Here is a 24339-nt window from a genome sequence, read left to right as displayed (position 1 = left end):
GAAATTAATCCAAATCGTATTCATTTCTCTAAAAAACCTTCTCTTTTTCTCTAAAATAGTTAGGCAGTACTATATTCTTTAATGTGTGTATGTAATTCTTACCTCAAGGGAAAACACCAATTAGACTTGATTAGAGAGTGGATTCCTCGGAGACAACTAGAGAAAACCTCATTGAATTCAATGAGCATAAAGATGGCAACAAGTTAAAAGATGGTTTCTCTCATAACTGGTATTCCAAGTCAGTCAATACTCTCACTCAATAGCTGTTCCCATATTGGTGCTTCTGGTGCTTCTCTATGAAAGACACATTTTATAGGAAAACTGAGCTGAAGTTGAGTCTGCCTGTGGCAGTTGTCCCCAGTCCCACAACACTTTGATGCCTTTGAGAGAATAGTTTTCACTGAGGATATGAACTGACTAGCAACATCTGGTAAACCATGGGTGGAAACCAATCTCAACAAAGATACACACCTCAAACTTTTCTATATTAAGAATGACTCCTCAATGGCAGTGCGTGATTAGGTATTAAGATAGTTCTAGAAAATATATAGAAACTGGCAAAGGCCAGAGACTATTTTTTTTGCTAATGTTTGCCAGTCATCAAAATGCAACTTGCTATTCCCTTATGCCCCTATTCCCTGCAATGGCAAAACGGATAGACATGCATCCTAATTACTTAGCTGATGTAGTTCATTCACTCATTCACTTAATTCATTCATTTTTCCAACAACTTTATGTCAGATATGAGCTATATATAAAACTGTAAAGGTGACCTCCTAGGAATTTAGAGGGCTAAAAAATCAGTCTATAGTATAAAAGCAATATGATGAGTCATATACAAAGTTTATCTAAACCATACAGAAGTATTAAGGAAGGAGAAATTATGGAGAATTTTAAAGAGGGAAATCAGGATGTGGTAGAAATTAGCTGATAAATACAACAGACACATCTTTTACTGTCTGTTAAATCTTACCACAAAAATGATTATTTACCTTATCTGAGGCAAATACAGAATCGTCATATGTACATTATTAAAAAGTAAAAGAAAATCTTTGTCCTTTAGTGAACCTGTGGCTATTTGATCTATGTGCTACTTGGCCTCATACAGAAGCTTTCAGTTTCTGTCACTGTGAGGTAGAATCTATGGATATTAAAATGACTTCAAAACCTAAATGCCACTCCCATAGTAAAACAGATCAGAGATATTGGCAGGCATATAAGCTGGAGACAAGAAAAATGCAAATACTTATAACAAATGAATAAATTTAAATTATTACAATAAATATCTGATGAATACATGAACAGAATATTCAAATTTTGTAACTGTAACATGAGAGCTCAGGCTACTCATCAACTTCAAATAAGCAAACTTTAAGAAATTAACAATGCCCACTGTTAACAACATAAATCACTAATCTTTCCAAAAAAATAACCAGGGTCTAGTACCAAGAGCCTGAAAGCTATTCTGTTTCTAGGAATTTATTCTGAAGAAGTCATCAAAAACAGTGATTAGGATTCTGTTACAAAGTTGACTACTGAATCACTATCTAAAATAGCAAGACATTAGAAATAACATCAATGATCAATACCTAAAAACAACTTTCTAAATAAACCGTGGTCCCTTCATGTGATGGGACATTTACACAGCTATTCAAAATTATATTTTCAATATTTAATCAACATAAAATATACTCATAATTTCATTAAGGCATATAAAATCAGACCACTCATTCACCCTATTCAATTACTGAATATTTATTTCTGTTTTATTACATGGCTAGCTCTGTGTCTGTTGTAGGAATACAGTGGTAAGACATTTGCCTTGCCCTCAAGGTGATTTCAGTATAGCCATAGAAGTAAACAAAGAAAAGATTCAGACAAATTAAATGTGGTGTTGAGTGTGTCTAGTGAAAGCAAGGTGTTAGGAGAACAAATGTAAAGTTTCACAAGACTAAGCTTATAGAGTCTAAGTCAGACTTCCTTGACAGTTGTCTAAGATGAGACATGAAGGATGAACAGGATTTAGGCAGACATGGAGTGTTGCAAGAATGCTCTAGCCAGAAGAAAAATTATATGCAAATTTTCTGAGGAAAAAGAAAAGGCAGACATTGCCTTTACCGTATGATCTGAATTTTCTATAAATTACACCAGCATACTAACAATGAAGCTCTGTGGGGGGTAAATGTTTGATTGATATCAATAACTTTTTTGGACTCTAAAAATTTCATTAAATCTGGTTTACAATAAACATGATTTGATATTAAGGCAGGAAAAATTAACTTTATAAATTTTCAAGAGATTCAAATTATCAGAGGAGACTGACCTTCAAAAGAAATAATCAATAGTTAAATGTATTCCCTACATCATTCATGCGTTTTCCTGTGTTTAAGTATGTTAGCATCAGGATTGGGATATCAATGTATCAACCTGTTTCATGTGCTTCACCTATTAAACTTTCTGACTTCAAGCAGTGGAATTTGATCCTTAACAATAAGGTCATATTGGTAAAATGTTACCCAGAAGCACATCTCACACATGTCAGGGTTACAAGGCTATCATAGAATTTAAAAATGGGAAAAGTATTAATCTGATTACCTGCATAAATGGCAAAAAAATCAATAATTGCCCAGAAGATCTAGTGTATTTTTTTCCAAAGTTGAGTTTACAGCTAGGCTGTGTGTGTGTGTGTGTGTGTGCGTGTAGTGTATATATAAAATGTACATATTATATATAAAGTACATATAATATAATATAAAATTTATATAATATATAAAATGTATACAATATATAAGTCTATATTATATACAAAGTATATATAATATAAAATCTGTATATAATATATGAAGTGTATATATAATATAATATATAAAGTGTATATATAATAAATATATAAAATGTGTATATATACACATTACATATAGTCTATATATATACAGACTCTCTATATAAAATGATTATATATATAGATGACTGACTAGGTGATTGGAAATGAAGTTGTGCCAGAGAGGGTTCTGGGCGTGAAAATGCTAACCACACCACTTAATTTTCTGCCACTATATTGCAAATGGGTTTCCTCTTGTCTTGAAAATTTTTGATAATTCAATTTACTTCTTAAATAGAAGGGACATGAATTATTTCTATTCTCAACATCAGCACTGTCTACAAAGACAGATTTTTGTGTACTGTTTATGTCATAAATTACTGTATAGTATGCTGGCAGTAGAGTGTCTTAGTTCATTTGTGTTGTTATAAAGAAATGCCTTAGACTGAGTAATTTATAAAGGTAAGAGGTTTTCTCTGGCTTATCATTCTACAGGCTGTGCAAGAAGCATGGCACCAATATCTGCTTCTGCTGGGGGCCTCAAAAGTTTCCAATCATGGTGAAAGGTGACGAGGAGCCAGTGAATGCAGATTATTTGGCGAGAGGGAACAAGGGCGAGTGGGAAAGTTCCAGATTGCTTTTAATAACCAGTTATCAGAGGAACTCTCACAGGAACTAGTAGAGCAAGAATTCATTATTACTGCAAGGACAGCACCAAGCTATTCAGGAGGGTTCTGGCCCCATAAGCCAAACACCTGTTAGGCCTCACCTCCAACATTATTAACCAAATTTAAACATGAGGTTTGGAGGGTCAAATATCCAAACTATATCATAGAGAGAGATAAAAGGTATTGTACATGCCCCCAGGAAGTTAGCAGCCTTACTCAGGAAACAAGATATGTCTGTGACCTCACCAGCAGTATTAATAATGTATATTAAGTGCTATGTAAGTGACAAAGCCAGCAAGCCATCTCTGACCTCCAGAACCCATGTATGGTGTTGTGATGAGGACGAAGCCATACATGGGTTCTGGAGGTCAGAGATGGCTTCCTGGAGGTGTTATCTAAGCACTTCAAAAAGACAGCAATATAGACAAGTAGGGAGTAGCACTCAAAGAACCATTACATAGTGTGCAAAGACATTTTGCAATGCAATTGTAATTTTCTTTTCTTATTGACTCCATTTGATTATTGTTCTTACTGGTTCAATGTTGCAGTATTGTTTTATTGTAATCTTAATATGGATTTCATGATTCTGATTTTAAAATATCCTTAAGATCTGAAAATTTGAATGTTCCTATATGGAAATTATATTTACTTGATTTATGTCTTTTAAACATTATGCACTGCTGTTTTAATCAAAAGCAAATTGTATTAGTTATCTATTGGTGCATAACAAATTATCACAAATTTAGCAGCTTAAAGTAGCACATTCTCATTACCCCACCGTTGCTGTGGGTTAGAAGACCAGACATAGCTTTGCTAGATCCTCTGCCTTGGGTTCCCCACAAGGCTTCAATCCAGTTGCTGACTTGTGCTAATATTTTATCTGAAGATCTGGCTGAGAAAGAATCCTATTTCAAGCTCACTTAAGTTGTTGTTGAAAGGATTCACTTCCTTGCAGGCCATTCACTTGGGGGCTAAATTTTTTGCTGGCTGTCAGAGGTAGCCTTCAGTTCCTTGCCATGTGGCCTCTTCCATACGGCAGTTGACTTCATAAAAGCCAGAAAAGGAGATAGGCTATCAGAAAAAACAAAAGTCACAATTTTATGGAATACACAATTGTATGTAATACAGTAACACAAAAGAGAAAGGGACATCCCATCATTCTGTATTCTATTAGTTAGAAGAAAGTGACAGTTCCTGCCCATTCATGGAGAGAGGGTTACCCAGAAGTCTGAATGCCAGAAGGAAGATGTCATAAGAGATCATTTCAGAGCCTGTCTACCATAGAAGTTTACAGGTTATATATGCTTGGGATGCATAGGTTATGGCAGAAAAACAAGATTTTCAATTCAATACAGATGATTCCCAGTGATTGTCTTGACTAGAAAGTGTGGTAAGGCTATTTAGATTGCTATACTAGCTACTAGTTGAATGCAGGCTGTGGTCTATACTTTAGATTCTCTACTAACTACTAGGCAATGATAGTCAAATCCTCAACCCCATTTATGCTCATTTCCATTATCTATAATATCAGAAGACTTAGCTAGAAATCTTCTAATATTAATGTTTTATTAATAGACATCAGACACAGTCATTTGAAGCTTTAAGTTTGGTAAAATGTCTTTATTTTAAATAGAAGTTCATTTCTTTTCTATTTTAGCATCTCTATATGGATGGAAATTGGGACAAAGTTTGTTCTCTACAGTAAAGAACATGCCATTTTAAAATATGAGTGACCATACTGATGCTGCATTGATATTGATTTTTTTCCCAAAGATTTTATAATAGGCATCATACTGTTTTGCAACGCAATTGTGTCATCTGTAAGATGTAACTCTGTAAGCATAGTCAGGAGTAGTGGACTTATTCTGGATTCATTCAGAGAGCAAAGCTTAGTACAAAGACAAGGTGATTAAAGTGTGGATTATTGGGGATTGGCTGAGTTGAAGAATTTCTATGTATGTTTTCCTAACATCTCACCATTTAACTGTTCCCATTCATGTGAACCTTGTGTATAGTGATTGCATTTATATGATAAACATAGGGTGTACCACAAGTATGCACTTTCTATGACATTACAAATAATATTGACTCATCCTTCCTCTTGTGAGTTTTTGTGACTTTTTCTACTGAAGAAAATCACTTGGAAAGGAGAAATGTTTAACTTTTCATGAACTTGACATATGCAGGAGAAGAGAAAAATGAAAGCTGTAGAGGGATTAGGAAAGGTATATGCCTGCTGCTCTGTGTAGAAATAGAATCAAGACACTATACAGAGTTGGCTGGAAAAAAAGTTCATTGGCCTGCCGTATACCTAAGCTTACCATATTGCTTCATTTCCCAAAATTTTCCTTTGAAAAGGTACGTTTTTTTTTTTTTTCTTTTTTTCCCCAAATATTTCAGCTCATTCTTTTGGGAAACTCTCAAGGTGGAACTAGCGTTTGGGATGTTACGACTATGCCCACATAATTGTTACTCAAATGTACAAGAATTGGTGAGAGATACCAGGGAGGGTTGTAGTATTTATTATACACAGCACACAACCCTTTACAAAAAGACCTTGTCAGACCACTCAGCAACTTCACAGATCCAAATCCAAACTATATATTCTTCCAGGAGAAGGCAGTAAAAGGCACTGGTATGCAAAAATGCTGAGCAAGCAGGAAACAGTGGAGGGCTTTAGTAGGATAAAAGATCATCTGTCTTTCTGGTGAGAAATGAAAGAAGAATCCTGGCTTCTGGTAAGCATTAAAGATCCCAGGATACTCCTCAAAGGACAAGACTGTTAATCTATATGTTTTGGCAACATTCCAATTTGGGTAATTATTTTGTGCCTCCTTAAATCTCTCTTTCCTTTGTATTTATGTTGTAGTGTCTCACTTACTGTCCTAAATGACTTACACTGTCACTCACATAGAAGGGCATATTTCAAGAAAGCAAATGTAATTTTAATTGTTAAAAATTAAAAATAATATTCAAGTTTAGCACACTATTATTATCACTACTATTTTAAATTTATGTTGTTATCTCCTACAATATTTTCTTGTCATTGGTATTGTTTTCTTGTGTGGCTTTCTTTAAAGTTCCCTTAAAATCTTATAATACAAACTCTGAATCCTATTTTTCAGGTTCAGTAAATGTATTTTGCCTCCGGTTATATTGTATTTTGATTTTAATAGCATAAGTTAACTTACATCACACATAATAACAGCCATGTTTTTAAGTATATATCTGGAGTTGGCAGACATTTTTTAAAGTTCCCCCTAAAGGTTTGACCTTTTTAAAAAAAAATCAATCATCTACCCTTTCCCACCTCCCAATCATTTTTCAAATCAGCCTCAGAATAAGCCAAGCAACATCCCATAAGACTTCTTAGCGTTGCCAGTCTGCATTTATAACTTTAAGACAAGCCTAATGGAAGAAATATACAAAACTGGTGACTATTCCTGTTGTACAATCTGAAAGACAAAGAAAAGGCTCAGTCTCTTCGACCTGCCATTGGAAATTGTCTGCCTTACCTTAATTTTTTTTTTTTTTTTCTTTGAGATGAAGTCTCGCTCTGTTGCCAGGCTGGAGCACAGTGGCGTGATCTCGGCTCACTGCCACCTCCGCCTCCTGGGTTCAAGCGATTCTCCTGTGTCAGCCTCCCAAGTAGCTGGGACTAAAGGCAAGTGCCACCACGCCCAGCTAATTTTTGTATTTTTAGTAGAGACGGGATTTCACCATGTTGGCCAGGACAGTCTTGATATCTTGACCTAGTGATCTACCTACCTCGGCCTCCCAAAGTGCTGGGATTACAGGCGTGAGCCACCGCACCTGGCCACCTTCAATTTTTATTAGCTTTTAAAACACAAAACCCCAGAGAAGTAAAATATAGCCGTTAACAATTGGACATGCTATTGTGTTAAGTAAATTCCCTGTCTTTCCTGAAAGCAATTTTAATAGGGTGGCCAGGAAAGGTATAATAATATAGATACTTGAAAAGAGGAAGGGAAAAAGGTGATTTTATTGGGGCAAAAAAGGACTGCCCAGAAACGTTCTCAGAATGATCACAGATCTACTTCATGTGCTTTTATCTGGGTCTGACTTAGTTTAAGTTTTTTTATGCTTCTCTTTATTTAAGTGACCAGGCTTCCTCTTGCATGTCACTTATTGCAAATTCACTGAATATTTTTTATTACATTCTTAGCAATATTTTCACATAGAACTAGACAATATAAAAATAGCTTGAACTTCCTTAAGTTGAGGGAAAGCTACACAAGCCTTTTTTATTCTGCTAAATCCTTTCTCTAATATAATCCTAAAATAGCCCCGTTAAATTGCTGATAGATCCGTAGGAATTTAACATGTGTATTCAAGGGGAAAAAATTCACCATGAACAATGTACAAAGAACATTCTGATTGAAAGGTGCTATAAAAATAAGAGATATTTTTTCCTATTTTGTTCACACTTAAAAAAAAATTGTTGAAAACCCATGGTAACATATGTATGCAGATAGATATTATTAAAATTTTAAGAAGTGTGATTCAGACCCCATAGGAGTAGAGACTGGGTCCTATGTCTGACACTTTCATAAACTATTAATTTTACCAAACAAGAAAAGTTAATATTAAAAAATCTAGCTTTGTTTTGAGATTTTTGGATGGAAATCATCTTCTAAAATCTTACTATGGTCTGGCAAAGTTTAGTTGAAGGAAAATATTCTTAATAAAGATGACTTTACATTCCTGATTCAGTTTATGACACTCACATTAGCCAGGATCCTAATATCCTGTGTAGGATGGAACATCTGAGTCAACAGGAAATGTCTCTACAGCTGGTTTGAATCAATAGGGCTTTCTTGGTTAACTTGGCAGTAAGAATCAATAAGAAGTTCTCATAGAGTTGATCTCTGTAGAACATTCCAAAGTTTATTTAAACCAGCAAAACCTCAGTACTATGTTTCCTGGGACTTAGGTGGACTTTCTTTTCCTAACTAAAATGAGAAGAAATATAAATATATGTGTATGCATGGGTGTATTACAGGGAAAGGGCGTATCTGATAGAAAATATATTCTATTCCAGACAACTCATAACTCAGTGTGCTCAACACTGTAAATAAACAATTAAAAAACCCTATTTTATCAGGTTAAGTTACTGATTCTATGTTAAGATGGCATCATCACATAAGGGCAATGTATTCACAGTGAGGGAATATATTGCTACTGGATATAGGATCACTGTAGAATCAGTTCCACATTAAGCTAATGGCAAATATCTCTTCAACTGAAAAGCTCCTGAAAGATTTATTATAGCAGCTAATTTCTAACATACATAAAAAGAAACTAACAAAAAATTAACACATACACACTTAGCATCCACACTAAATATACCCAGAGGAAATGAACAGCAAAGATATTTCCATGGTTTTGGCCACAACTCAGGTATTTTATCTTTAAATCTTTTATACCTGAACTCATTTGTGTCCAATTTGGTTTACGAACATGATCTAGAACCTTTATATTTGTATTTGTAGCAGTTTGTTGTAAAGCCTCAAAGAAACCGGTCCAACAAGCACCACACCACATCATAATGCTTCTTTTTAAAGTCAATTTAATTTATTTTATTATTTTATTTTATTTTACTTTAAGTTCTGAGATACATGTGCTGAACGTGCAGCTTTGTTACATAGGTATATATGTGCCATGGTTATTTGCTGCATGTATCAACCCGTCATCTCGGTTTTAACCCCCACGTGCTTTAGGTATTTGTCCTAATATTCTCTCTGCCCTTGCCCCACCACCCCCCGCAACAGGCTCCCGTGTGTGATGTTCCCCTCCCTGTGTCCATGTGTTCTCATTGTTCAACTCCCATTTATGAGTGAGAACATGCAGTGTTTGGTTTTCTGTTCCTGTGTTACTTTGCTGAGGATAATGGTTTCCAGCTTCATCCATGTCCCTGCAAAGGACATGACCTCATTCTTTTTTATGGCTGCTTGACCCAGCAATCCCATTACTAGGTATATATCCAAAGGATTATAAATCATTCTACTATAAAGACACATGCACTTGTATGTTTATTGCAGCATTATTTACAATAGCAAAGACTTGGAACCAACCCAAATGCCCATCAATGATAGACTGGATAAAGAAAATGTGACACATATACACCATAGAATCAATCCTATTGCTTCTTTTTCAGTTCAGTCCATCATTCTCACTTGTTTGCTGATTTGTATAATGCAAGGAGACAGAGTTACCTAAAGTGGTGTGACATGACGTGATGCATCAATCAAAGATTGTTTGAAAAAGGATACAGTTCAGAGTTTTAGAAGTTTTACCTTTTGTGAGAAAAATATTTTAAATTAGTATTAGGAAAAAATGAAGAGCCAATCCAAAACTGAAAGGAGAAAAAAAATACAGTATTGATCCAAATGTTCCTTGCTGAGTCATAAGGAAATTGAAATTGCTTTAAGGAAAGAAAGGTAACCAGCAGAGCTGATGAAAGCCCCGAGGAAAATGTTCAAAATGAGATCACTGCATCATAATTGTTTCATGTTGGTGAGCTCTTCAAGGCTTCAAAGAGAAGGATGGTGGAAACTGAGATTGTTCCCCAATGAAAGTGCATATAGATAGGTTTCAATTTACTTCTGAAATGTTTCATGACTCTCAAAGGGATTCAGTTATTTAACTTAGGATGGATCTGGCAGGGAGGTCGGTAATTGGTGTTTTTCTGTGGGAAGAGAATCACCCTAACCTGGAAGGAAGAGTACCAAGTTACTCTATTTTGTTTACATTCAGAGATGGGGAAAGGAATAATACATAGGCCCATCCCCACCTGCTCCTTTCACGCTGGCTACTGAGTAAATCTTATGTGGAGTTTTGACTAATCACTCTGATAGTAACATTGTTTTCTTAAAAATAATTTAGATTAAATCAACAAAATAATTTTGATAGTCAAAACATTTTTCATAATGTAAAGTGATCTTCAGAGGTCTAGAGATAAGTGTGCTTTAGTTTCTCACTTGAAACATGCAAAGTGACAGTCCTAATACATCTTTCATTTCTATATTAAGTAGGGCCATCAGATGATAACAATCGTCTCTTATTTAATCGTCTCTTATTAAATCATCCTCAGCAAAGTAACACAGGAACAGAAAAACAAACACTGCATGTTCTCACTTATAAATGGGAGTTGGACAATGAGAATACGTGGATACAGGGAGGGGAACATCACACACTGGGGATGATTGGGGGTGGTGGGGCAAGGGGAGGGAGAGCATTAGGACAAATACCTAAGGCATGTGGGGGTTAAAACCTAGATGACGGGTTGATAGATGCAGCAAACCACCATGGCATATGCATACCTATGTAACAAAGCTGCACGTTCAGCACATGTATCTCAGAACTTAAAGGTCCTCACCTTTTATTTAGTCAATATCTATATTATAAGTAAGTATATTTCTCTCTGATTTATTCCTTTGAACTAGGCAAGAATCTTAGAGATTCCTTTGATTCTAAAATATCATTATATCTTAGGAATTACAGGAAGGAGCTCAAAATTATGTGACTTCATATGTTCAATGAGAACTTATGTGAGAATCTAGAAAAAACCAATGTCTCCAAATTAGGGATCAGCATTTGATGAAAGTCTGATACTTTCTCTGACAAAATGATGACGATAGACAAAACCTGGATAATAAATGTAAATCGTTTCTTTGGATAGGACGTTCTCTAATTTCTTAAACCTTATTCAAAATAGCTATTGAGCTAGGTGGGCCATGTAAATCCAATAGTGTTATTGGTGTCAATTCTATGTTGACTCTTCTTCACTACCCGAGAACATCCAAACATGACTTCTGAAAAGGGAGTCCTAGTATGTCGTTAGTCATCAATAAATATTTTTTGACTAAATAAATCATATTATATGTGAAGTGAGTATCAGGAGGGGCATGATCTCTGCCTATGGAGCCCAGAGGGAGCAAAGAGAAAGAAAGGCAAACACACAATGACAAATTACTTCTTAAAACAATGTGTATGTGAAGTGCTACGTAAGTGTTTATTGTGCTATCAGACAACCTAACTCAGACAGAAATAAGGGTGGGGAATGTTTTCAGGACCACAGCGATGGTTTTCTCCTTCAATATTGGAAATAATATAATTAAGTAAGAATCAAGATTTGGGAGGCTGAGGCAAAAGGATCGTTTGAGCCAGGAGTTTGAGACCAGCCTGGACAACATAATGGTACCTTGTCTCTATAAAAAAAATAAAAAAATAAAAATAAAAAAAAAGCAGAAGTGGTGGCATTCACCTGTAGTCCCAGCAATTCTAGAGGCTGAGATGGGAGAATCACTTGAGCCTGAGAGGTTGAAACTGCAATGAGCCTTGATTGCCACACTGCACTCCAGCCTGGACAACAGAGAAACAGAGAGAGACGTTGTCTCAAAAAAGAAAGAAAAAAATTGAATGGGATTCTAAGAACCATCTGATGTGAAAATCACTTCACTTTTTTTTTTTTTTTTTTTTTTTTTGAGGCGGAGTTTCACTCTTGTTGCTCAGGCTGGAGTGCAATGGCACAATCTCGGCTCACTGCAACCTCTGCCACCTCCTGGGTTCAAGCACTTCTCCTGTCTCAGCCTCCAGAGTAGCTGGGATTTCAGACCACCATGCCCGGCTAATTTTGTATTTTTAGTAGAGATGGGGTTTCTCCATGTTGGTCAGGCTGGTCTCAAACTCCCAACCTCAGGTGACCCGCCTGCCTTGGCCTCTCAAAGTGCTGGGATTACAGGCATGAACCACCACACCCAGCCCACTTCACTTCTTTAAAATCCCCAACAAATGGTTTCTAAATATTTCCATAACCAATCTCAGAGGTGTGGAAATTTCTGCCTGCTGGGTATCTCATTCCATCTTTGGAGAGATTGGTTTCATATTGGGGGGAAATTGCTCTATTCCATGTTCTACCTTTTGATCTGAATCCCACCACTTTAAAAACAAATATAGTTAGTTTAATTCTTGTTCCATATGGTCACATTAAAAATCTGGAGAAAGGCTTTCATATTTTCACCAAGACTTTTCTTCTCTTAGCAAATGTCTCTAGTTCTTTTGATGGAATATTCCCAATTTATTTAGTAACCCTAATCATTGTTCTCCAAGTGGGATGTATTTTGTTTGATTTTCCCCTGTTAAAATGTGGTGAACTACTTATAGTCTGACTCTTTTCAGGTCCCATAGATCTTTTTAAACTAGTGTGTGTAAGATTAACATTTATTCTTATTAAATGAGATGAAAGCATTTTGAATCTCATGCAGCTACCACTGTATTTCAGGTCCCTGAGTGTTATGAGATAATATGATTACTTTGCCTTCTTTTTTTTATTATTATACTTTAAGTTCTAGGGTACATGTGCACAACGTGCAGGCTTGTTACATATGTATACATGTGCCATGTTGGTGTGCTGCACCCATTAACTCGTCATTTACATTAGGTATATCTCCTAATGCTATCCCTCCCCTCACCCCCTCCCCACAATAAAACCCAGTGTGTGATGCTCCCCGTCCTGTATCCAAGTGATCTAATTGTTCAATTCCCACCTGTGAGTGAGAACATGCGGTATTTGGTTTTCTGTTCTTGTGATAGTTTGCTGAGAATGATGGTTTCCAGCTGCATCCATGTTGCTACAAAGGACACGAACTCATCCTTTTTTATGGCTGTATTCCGTGGTGTATATGTACCACATTTTCTTTTTTTTTTTGAGACGGAGTCTCGCTCTGTCGCCCAGGCTGGAGTGCAGTGGCCAGATCTCAGCTCACTGCAAGCTTCACCTCCCGGGTTTATGCCATTCTCCTGCCTCAGCCTCCCAAGTAGCTGGGATTACAGGCACCTGCCACCTCGCCCGGCTAGTTTTTTGTATTTTTTTTTTTTTTTAGTAGAGATGGGGTTTCACCGTGTTAGCCAGGATGGTCTCAATCTCCTGACCTCGTGATCTGTCTGTCTCAGCCTCCCAAAGTGCTGGGATTACAGGCTTGAGCCACCACTCCCGGCCAATGTACCACATTTTGTTAATCCAGTCTGTCACTGATGGACATTTGGGTTGACTCCAAGTCTTTGCTATTGTGAATAGTGCCACAATAAACATCCATGTGCATGTGTCTTTACAGCAGCATGACTTATAACCCTTTGGGTATATACCCAGTAATGGGATGGCTGGGTCAAATGGTATTTCTAGTTCTAGATCCTTGAGGAATCGCCACACTGTTTTCCACAATGGTTGAACTAGTTTACAGTCCCACCAACAGTGTAAAAATGTTCCTATTTCTCTACATTCTCTCCAGCACCTATTGTTTCCTGATTTTTTAGTGATTGCCATTCTAACTGGTGTGAGACAGTATTTCATTGTAGTTTTGATTTGCATTTCTCTGATGACGAGTGATGATGAGCATTTTTTCATGTGTCTGTTGGCTGTATGAATGTCTTCTTTTGTGAAGTATCTGTTCATATCCTTTGCTCACTTTTTGATGGGGTTGTTTGTTTTTTTCTTGTAAATTTGATTGAGTTCTGGATATTAGCCCTTTGTCAGATGAGTAGATTGCAAAAATTTTCTCCCATTCTGTAGGTTGCCTGTTCACTCTGATGGTAGTTTCTTTTGCTGTGCAGAAGCTCTTTAGTTTAATTAGATCTCATTTGTCAATTTTGGCTTTTGTTGCCGTTGCTTTTGGTGTTTTAGACATGAAGTCTTTGCCCATGCCTATGTCCTGAATGGTATTACCTAGGTTTTCTTCTAGGGTTTTTATGGTACTAGGTCTAACATTTAAGTCTCTAATCCATCTTGAATTAATTTTCATATAAAGAGTAAGGAAAGGATCCAGTTTCAGCTTTCTACTTATGGCTAGCCAATTTTCCCAGCACCATTTATTAAATAGGGAATCCTTTCCCCATTTCTTGTTTTTCTCAGGTTTGTCAAAGATCAGATGGCTGTAGATATGTGCTATTATTTCTGAGGGCTCTGTTCTGTTCCATTGGTCTATATCTCTGTTTTGGTAGTAGTGCCATGCTGTTTTGGTTACTGTAGCCTAGTAGTATAGTTTGAAGTCAAGTAGCATGATGCCTCCAGCTTTGTTCTTTTGGCTTAGGATGGTCTTGGCAATGCAGGGTCTTTTTTGGTTCCATATGATTACTTTGCCTTCTATATCATGAGAAGAATTGTTAAAAATCAAACTGGTAATAAACATGTAAAAAACAATTACTTTCTCTTTTTCTCCATTTTCTATTAATATGGAGGTGTATTTTTTTGTGTATAAGTAGCATGTATGGAGTATTATTTGAAAAACTCTGCACTTAGCTTTAGACAAGGAAAGGGGAGAATAACAGACAAATAAATATGAAACTCTTCTACCTGAAAATTATAGTGGAAATCATGTCATATTTAGTGTCAGAGTTCAGGATTTGTATCTTATACCTACCACACTAGCTGTGTGACCTTGAGGACATTACTAACCCCTGAATTTAGATTTTCTGATGTGGAAACACACATATACACTAGCCTAAGCTTCTTTACTCAAATACTTATCCCATGCTCTAGTTTGGAATTATAAGCACTAAAAGGCAGTATTACTACTGATGTGTCTGGGTCATTATATTATATTAAGAATCCAAGAAATTTTAAAAAGTGAGGAAATATTTTTCTGAAATAAGCAAGTGAGTATTCTTTCAGCCTGGCGAATTTCAAGACGGTTATACATACCTTATTTATTAGGACATCCTCATGAGGACTGAATTATTGTATGCATGTACCTGGCTCTTGGTAGCTAGATTTTTCTCTCTTCCTAAAATTTTACAATAGCCTGGGGGAAATGGACAAGTCCACAAATAACAGAAGAGTTTGAATGAAAGCTGTGGGTAGTTGGGAGGAAAATGTCTTCAATGTCAGGTGTGTTTAAGTTGCAGCTAAATGCTTCCAATTTTGAATTCTGGTGTGGTGACATATGCTTTTAAATTCCATTCTGGCAATAGTAGATAATTGGAGGGTAGAAACATAATCTGGAAATAAGATCTGCTTTGGGTTACAAGACAATATACAGATGATGCTACCCTTAACAATGAGATTTTCTGCAAAAATAAGAATACATCTTGTCACTGAGGTGTCTTCGTTTATTAAAGCTACTCTTCTGTCTTTTAGCTCCAGTTCTTCAAAGTCAACAAATATATGTGAATAAGACACTCATTTTCAGCTCTTAGATTGTTCAAATGTGATTCAACAAAATTCAGTTTAACAGAGAAATTTCATTTACAGAGCATCCTCTGCTCTTATCATTGCCTTATTTTATGCATATCACTGTGTGTGTGTGTGTGTGATATTTTCCCTCCCTCTCCTCAAAGCACAGCCTTCTTTTTCTTTCAGTCAGGAAGGTCTTGCTGCTACTATCTATTGTGATTGTATCTAGTCCAGAGCAATGACCTTCAAGGTGATCTTTTCAAGACAATACTATTTCTCAGCATTTGATTCTCACCTCTGAAGTGACAGCTGGCTTTAGCACTCTTTCCATGCACCTCTCTGAATAAAGAACAAAGTTCACAGCAATTGTAGGTAAAATTAGCAAATAAAAAGTGATTGCTGAGTCTTGAAGAGAGCATTTTCTGAGTGATGCTATGAATTGCCATTTAATTCGAGCCTTCCTCACCTTAGAACAGGCTCTCACCTGAGTGGAACTATGCAGTAGGATTACCAACACCCACTACCACCAGGCCATGAAAGCACAGGAATCAAATGGTATCAAACACTGTGAAAATTAGAGGTGATAGTTCTGTTTTCCTTGATTTTAATGTCATTGACATAATGGAAAAAATAGGTGTTATTATTTATTGCAATGTGAAAATAAAACACTTTATTTTAAAAAAAGCCTAAATTAGCAAGTTCCTATACCTGTGGCTGCATAATATACTTGTACTAAACATACAAACAACCTAAAAATCCCCACAAAGAATAGTCCAGGCAACATATGCCTTATTTGGTACAACACGGATTTAGCTGCTTTGGTTCCTACAAAGACCACACACCCACAGGGTGTATTGATGTATTTCCTGTTTCCATATATGCCTGTGTTACTTCAGATGAGTATCATTATATGTTTAAGGATAAAGCAGACATTCCTTTATGTCATGGGAAATTCAATGCTTCTTTACACAAATCCTCATGCCATGCTCCAGTTTGGAGTTATAAGCACTAAAAGGCTTTCTTGTTACTGATGAATCTGGATTATTGCATTATGTTAAGATTCCTAAAAAGAAAAAGTTGAGAACATACTTTTATCAAATAAGCAAGTGAGTGTTCTATCAGCTTGGCATATTTCAATGCCTATGTCAAGATTAAGGAGCAGCAAAGACCAAAGCAAAATTTTCAGGAAAGGACAGAGATTATGGCTGTTGAAAAGATTGCACTGATACTTGAGCTCAGAAAGCAAAGTACTGCCCACAATAGACCTCTGCAAGAATTTAAAGAAATTTAAACTGTGAATTAACCAGATGACTTTGATAGAGAAGAGGAACAATTCTCTGCCTCTTGGAGGTAAGTGACATGTAGTTAGATATGGGAAGAAAAAGCAAATCAACTGGAGATGTGCAGAAAGATTCTTATTGACTTAATTTTAAAAAAACTAAAAAGAAGACAGTCTTTTAACCTGATATTTCGTGTGCTTTACAGTCTTCAGCATTCCTGGAATTTTAGGATACAAGAACGAATACAAAGAACATAAATTAGATCAAAACATTGGATTATTAAGTCTGGTAGGGTTGAAATAACTTCACTCTCTAAGTAATATAACTCATCTGAATTTAGACATAAGTAAATCAAAACCTAAAGAGGCAAAATGATTTATCAAAAAACACTTACCAGTAAATAGTAAAATCTTCCGATTTTGATTCTAAAAAGGAAAAAAAAAAAAAAAAAACAGAAAAACTATCACCTCTAGAAAAACTAGATTAACCACTGTCTTAGTCAACTGCCTTGATTTGTTTTTCCTTTATACATTCTTAGTATTTCCATAATATGAGATATTAATACCAGGCCTTTCCTCTGATACCATGCTTTCTTTTTAAAAAATTTTACAGTATATTTTACAAAGCTTTTATTTGATGTGGATTCATCACCAACTCAATATCTCTTTCCTTCTGTTCTCTAATTCTCTCTTTTTAATCACAATATTCTAAATTTGGGGAATTGTATTTATATTTCTGGAGTTTGTAGAAAGAGGTGTTTTATTGAAGTCATTATTTAAATCTCCCTTTTATCAACTGACAGTCTGGTTTCTTTTTTACAGAAATTGAGAAGTGCAAACAGAACAGTCTTACAATCCAAAAACTCTAGCTAACTTCTATTTTAAGGGTCTCCTAAGTGAGTCTATAGCAATACACACACACACACACACGCACACACGCACACATGTCAAAGTTCTTTAAGTGAAGGACAAACCTTCATCCAACCTATGGTACAAGGGATGGAATATCATCGTGTAAACAACCAGCCAAGAAGGGTATTTTCTAAGACAATCTGCACAAAGTTTCATAGTAATATTTGGTTTTTGTATCCAACTATGTGGATCTGCTCCACATGTAAACACATTAATTTGTCATCATTCATCATTAGTGACTCTTAGATGTCATTTAATATCAAATTAATAACATGGACTGTTCTAACTGTTTTCCATGGTCGGACTCTAAATATCTTCCAAGAGCTAGCCAAAGTAACATGTCTTTGCAATCTTCTCCAAATCATGAGATCTACAGTAACGTAATAGTTTAGGCTATTTTAAGACTGAGAACAGTATATTTTTGTGATATCATTAGAATATATTGTATGTTTGCCAAATACTCTTCAACTCCGGTACATACTCTTGTTTTCTGTGTGTGTTTTCTTAAGGCACTGTGTCAAAATTAATTCCCAGGCCTTTCTGTATTGAGTGGGAAAGACCCCCATGGATGGTAAGTGATATCCCATAATGAAAAGAAATGGTACCTTTGATGCCACATATTTAGAACTCTAGGGGCTATAATTCTGTTACAGAGTTAGTTAAAACTCAACAACTTCGTCTGGTCAATTTACAAATGAGAAACCATATATTTATTTATATTCAAAGATAAACTGTACAGAAGACTGGAATATTTACGTCCACTAAGACGAAGAAGTTCAGGTCAAAAACCAGGGGATACATTTTAGATTGTCTGATTTTTCAAATATTTCCATTTAGTAAACAGTTTTTGGAGCTAGGAAACTTCAAGTGAAATTTAGAATTCTCATTGCTTTTCCAAGGTAGAACACATGGAGCATGAGACTGCCCATATCATGTAAACTTTTATGTAACTTTTTGTTGTCTATATATTTTGTACTTAATCACATACTGTCATTAGTTAGGGAAATATTGTGTATTAGGGATACAGGAATTAAAACAGAGTGACTTCTAAATTCAACTATGCTATTAACAAGCTCTTGGCTTTTTTCACATCATTTAAACTTCTCTGTGTATCATTTTTCCATTCAAAAGCAATACTTTTAATATAAATAACGATTTCCATTTATTGAATATATAATACACCTGGGCATTATCCAATGTGTTTAACAGGTATCATATACTGTATTTCTCAAAATGAACTTGTGAGTAGGTGGTGCCATTTTTTCTATTTTATAAATGGAGAACTAAGGAAAAATAAAGAACATATAACTTGCAGAAAGAAACAGTAAATGATAAGGCTGGAATTCAGACTCAGTCTTTCCTACTCCAACACCCTTGCACTCAACCAGTATCCTCCACCCCCTCCTAAGTTAAAGATGACACTTTTCAGTCATTTCTGTTTTAAGGTATTTTTACGAAGTACAAACAAAATGATAATATGGCAAACTGATTTGGAAACTATAGCTATGTTTTAAATTCATAGCTATGAATTCAATAGCAGTTATTCTTCTGCGTGTTAGGGCTCCACAGTGTAGCCTTTCCACTGAGATGAGCTGCAAATGGCCTGCTGCAGAAGAGTCGCAAACTGCCCATCCAGACACCTGGATGGAGATATTTTCTTGGTGAATGTACCAGAGTTTTGAAGTTCCAGATTTCTGAACTATTCAGTGTCCCATAGGGATTTGGGGATGTAAAATGTTGACTCATATCTAAATTAAAGTAGAAAGAAACTAAGGTCAAATTAATACAAGAAATATTTATGAAATTACAACAGTAAAATATTTAAGGTGCTAGAGATCCATATTCTTTGGCCAGTACAATCTTCCTATAATTCAAAATTGCCAGAGAATACCAGTTTGCAATTACAGAGCAGTTTCCCTAGTAAAATGTCAATATATTACTTGATCCCTCTATCATCACTAAAGGAATAATCCTCTCCAGTGAATAAGCTGTTTTACCTACTGCAGAATAATACAGTACCCTTCAAAATTGGATAGACATTGCATATTTCAGCTCCCCATAGAAACAAAACATACAGGCACATACACACACACACGAACTGACAACTCCCAGGATCTTCAGGGTATATTAACAAACTGAGGACCAAGAGAGCTGATGTTATAGTTCCAGTCTGAATCCAAAGGCCGAAGAAGCAGGGAAACCTGGATTTAGTTTCAGTTGGAAGGCTGGCAGGCTGCAGCCAGGAAGCGCTAATGTTTCAGTTTGACTTTAGGTGAGAAAAAGTCAATGTCTCAGTTTGAAAGCAGTCAGGTAGAAGAAATGCTCTCTTACTTGTGGGAGGGTCAGCCTTTTAGTTTTTTCAGACCTTCACCTGGTTAGGTGAGGCCTCTACATCTTAAGCAGGGCAACCTGCTTTACTCTGTTTACAGATCGAATTGCTATTCTCATCCAAAAACACCCTCACAGAAACACCCAGAATTATGTTTAACCAAATATTTGGGCATCCTGTGACTCAGTCAAGTTGACACATAAAACTAACCATTATATATGTCAATTGCCCAATTTTTTTGCTTGCAAATATACCATTATTTATACTGTTTCAATGTTTATATAAAAATTGTACTTTGATAAAAATATTAGGATGTGCTAATAGTAACAAGAATTACCTGAGGCTGCACTCTAGTACCTATTGGAGAAAACTTCTCAGTTGCTTATTTAGATATTATCTTCTTCATTTTATTCTTAAAAGTAAGTATTTCTTTATTGGTGGGACATTTTGCTAGTTTGTAACGCCTAAAGTAAATAAATGCCTATTTGCCTATTAGAAAAGATCAACATAATATTATGGAATTAAAAGGAATCAATTAAAACATGTTTACAAAAGCAAACTTGCATAAAAGCCAAGAAAACAGGCACAACTGCTGACACAAAATTATGTTGCGAAAACAGTAATAATCACCACTATCAGTACAAATGGTTATGCAGGACATTTATTTGGAATTGAAATACATGAAATAATGCTATGGTATGTTTTCAATCTTAAGACCCAAATTTCCATTGATAATACAATTGATTCTTGAACGATGAGGGGGTTACTGTTGTCAATTCCCTGCAGTCAAAAATCCATATATGACTTTTTATTCCCCCAAAACTTAACTACTAAGAGCTTACTCTTGACCAAAGCCTTACTGATAACATGATCAGTCAAATAACACACATTTGTATCCTCTATATCTCATATATGTGAATGTAAATATCAAAACAAGCCATGTGTTGCTAAGGAATATATATGATATATATTTTATATAAATAAAACATATACTATATACTGTGTTTTTACAACAATGTAAGCTAGAGAAAAGGAAATGTTATTAAGAAAATCATGAGAAAGAGAAAATATCTTTATTATCCATTAAACAGAAGTACATCATCATAAAGGTTTTCATCCTTGTTACCTTCATGTTGAGTTGGTAGAGGAGGAGGAGGAAGAAGAGCAGGGCTTGGTATTGCTGTCTCAAGGGTGGCAGGCAAAGAAAATTGGTGTAGTTCAATCCTATGTTCTTCAACAGTTAACTGTACATTTCAATGTGTTTTAAAAAATAATGTAAATATTTAATACTAGAACATTAAGAGAAATTTACTTTGTTAATAAGTTGATAAGCCATTGCTATAAATTTTTCTTTTTTTTTTTCAACAGAAGAAATAGGTGTTTGTTTTGAAAACTTAGAGGGGAGGAAAGAGAAAAGCAAGAAAACAAATAAGTAAAAGTCATACAAAATATTACCAATATTCAAAATATTGTTGTGTATCTTTGTTTCAGTAGGTTTTTATTTTTTCTTTTTTACAAAACACCATACAGGTTTATAGCACATATTTAGCTTAACGACATGTATGGGAAACAAAATATTTTCAAGTCATTTAACATATGCTATTTTTAATGACAATAAAACATTTTATTGATAAATAAGCAGTAATTTATTTTAACCATTAGCTAAAATATAAGTTAAACATTTAGATTGTTTTCTTCTTTTTCCTATTAAAGTGATCCTTGTAGACAAAATTTTAAACACAAAGCGTGATTAAATCCTTTAATGGAGATTCCTAGAAATCAAATATATGAGATTAAGATCTATGTATATTGATAATGTTTACCCATGTAGGCTAATTATTCCTTAGCAGTACATGGCTTGTTTTGATATTTACATTCACATATGTGAGAGACCTTCTTAACATGCACTTCAATCATATTGGATATTATATCCAACATAAAATTAACTAAATATATAAACTGATACAAATATCCTCCTTTTTTCAAAATTTATACTTCTTTTTTCTCTCCCTCCTTTTTTCTTTTTCTGAGACAGAGTCTTATTCTGTCACCTAAGCTGGAGTGCAATGGCGCAATCTTGGCTCACTGCAACCTCCGCCTCCTGGGTGCAAGGGATTCTCTGGCCTCAGCCTCCCGAGTAGCTGGGGTTACAGGCGTCAGCCACCATGCCGGGCTAAATTTTGTAGTTTTAGTAGAGATGGGGTTTCCAGGCTGGTCTCAAACTCCTGACCTCAGGTGATCCGCCCACCTTGGCTTCCCAAAGTGCTGGGTTTATAGGCATGAGTCACCACTCCTGGACAATGTATACTTCTTTGAATGCCAGAGTGACTGATTGTCAGTCTATTTCTAATTTTTCTGTAAATTGTTTATTTTAATCCCCCATTTTAAAAACTTCCAGAGTAGGCTCTATCTAAATGAGTTGTACTATTGCTTCTTACCCTTCAACAACAGCATTATTTGTGCTTTCTATAGACACCACCCCACCCTCCACCCAACTGAGGGTCTTGTTATTAAGCTCTCATAGTCCCACACAATACAGAAATATGCCGACAGGACAGTGATTTCCCTTCCTTTAAATTAATGCCCTCAGGCCCATTCTCTAGGCTCATCTGGATATATGCTTTCAGAAAATATTTTTACATTTTTAGCATGCTGGTATTTATTCTAATTTTTATTAAAAATCATCTGTCTTTGTACATCCTTTTGGTAGTCTCATTAAATAGAATGAGGAAGGCAAAGAAAGAGACTGGTATGAGTGACATCTATTTTCTTCAGCACTAATCTATTCCCTGAATGTTTTGTAATTTGGTTTTAACAGAAATTTTATGAAGTGTTTGATATGAATCTATTATTTATCAAATAAGGCAAAATGTAGACTGTATGCTTTCTTTTATAATAAAGTGAAAATGTATGAAATTTTTAATAACTCAGGTTCTGAATTTCATTGTTGAAGGATTATCAGTAAGGCAGGACATTCATAATTATCCATCTTTGTCCTAGATAGGAATCAGTAACTTTTCTTCAGTTATTTCTGCAATAATAGTCACTGCTTTAACAACTGATGACTTACACAGGCCCCATGATCTTGTGCCAGTTACCTTTCCTCCTTTTTCTTGCTAACGTTGCTCCTGAAGGCTCCGCAAGCAGGCTCCTGAGCAACAGCCTTTGCTCTTGCAGTGGTCTCTGCCTGGAATGCTCTGCTCGCAGATATCCAATTAGTGAAACATTTCTTGTCTTTCAAAATTTTGGTCAAATGTCACTGACACATTGTGCCCTATCTGGACCTTCTTATTTATTACTACAATTTGCTTCTTCTGGCCACCAGATTCTTATTCTCTTTCTTACTCTGCTCTACTGTTTCTTTCTTTTTTTAATAATACTATCAACTTCTAAAATATTACCTCATGTAGTTATGTGTTATGTTAATTATTGATGGTCTTTTTTGCCCTTCTAGAATTTTAGCTCTGTGAAGAAAAAAAAGAGATTTTCTTTTTTATACTTCATTCATGATGTATCCCAAATGCCTTGGAGAGCTCCTGACATATAGTAGATGTTTAGCAAATATTTTTATTTCATTTATGTCACGAGGGACCCAAGCAGTGGTGTGCTGGATGTTCTGTGATTGGTAAATTGAACTATAGTTAAATTATTGGCACATTAAAGTTGGCAAATGCTACAAATAAGGATTTTTGTTTGTTAGCTTGTTTTTTGCCCTCAGAGAGTAATTTATGTTCACACTTCAGAACTCAGGTTTTTTTATTCCATTTGTTCCGCCATCCTCATAGTTTTGTATTTTGCTCATTGTGCATGTTACTTCTGGTTGAAAGATGACTACCACTTCAGTGGGTATCATGACTCTATTTAATGATTTATACATTTGTTGAGGGGAAAGTAAAATCAGATTCTCAGCATACTAGCTGTGTTATCAGACAGCCAAAATCCTTCCAGAAGCCTTTTAAAATAATGATACTAACCTCTCATTGGCCCATACTTATCATATGACTATATGTTACTTGTACAGAAGACTACAGAAGTAAATTTCTAACAGTGGATAATGTTCTACCACTACTGCATTACAGTAATCATACTTCATCTTCTGGTAATGTTATTGTATTTCTGAATGAAATCAAGAATTAGTTG

The sequence above is a fragment of the Trachypithecus francoisi genome, unplaced genomic scaffold (assembly GCF_009764315.1).
Source record: "Trachypithecus francoisi isolate TF-2019V2 unplaced genomic scaffold, Tfra_2.0 Lachesis_group17, whole genome shotgun sequence".
Taxonomy (NCBI): Eukaryota; Metazoa; Chordata; class Mammalia; order Primates; family Cercopithecidae; genus Trachypithecus; species Trachypithecus francoisi.
This window is presented reverse-complemented; position numbering follows the sequence as displayed.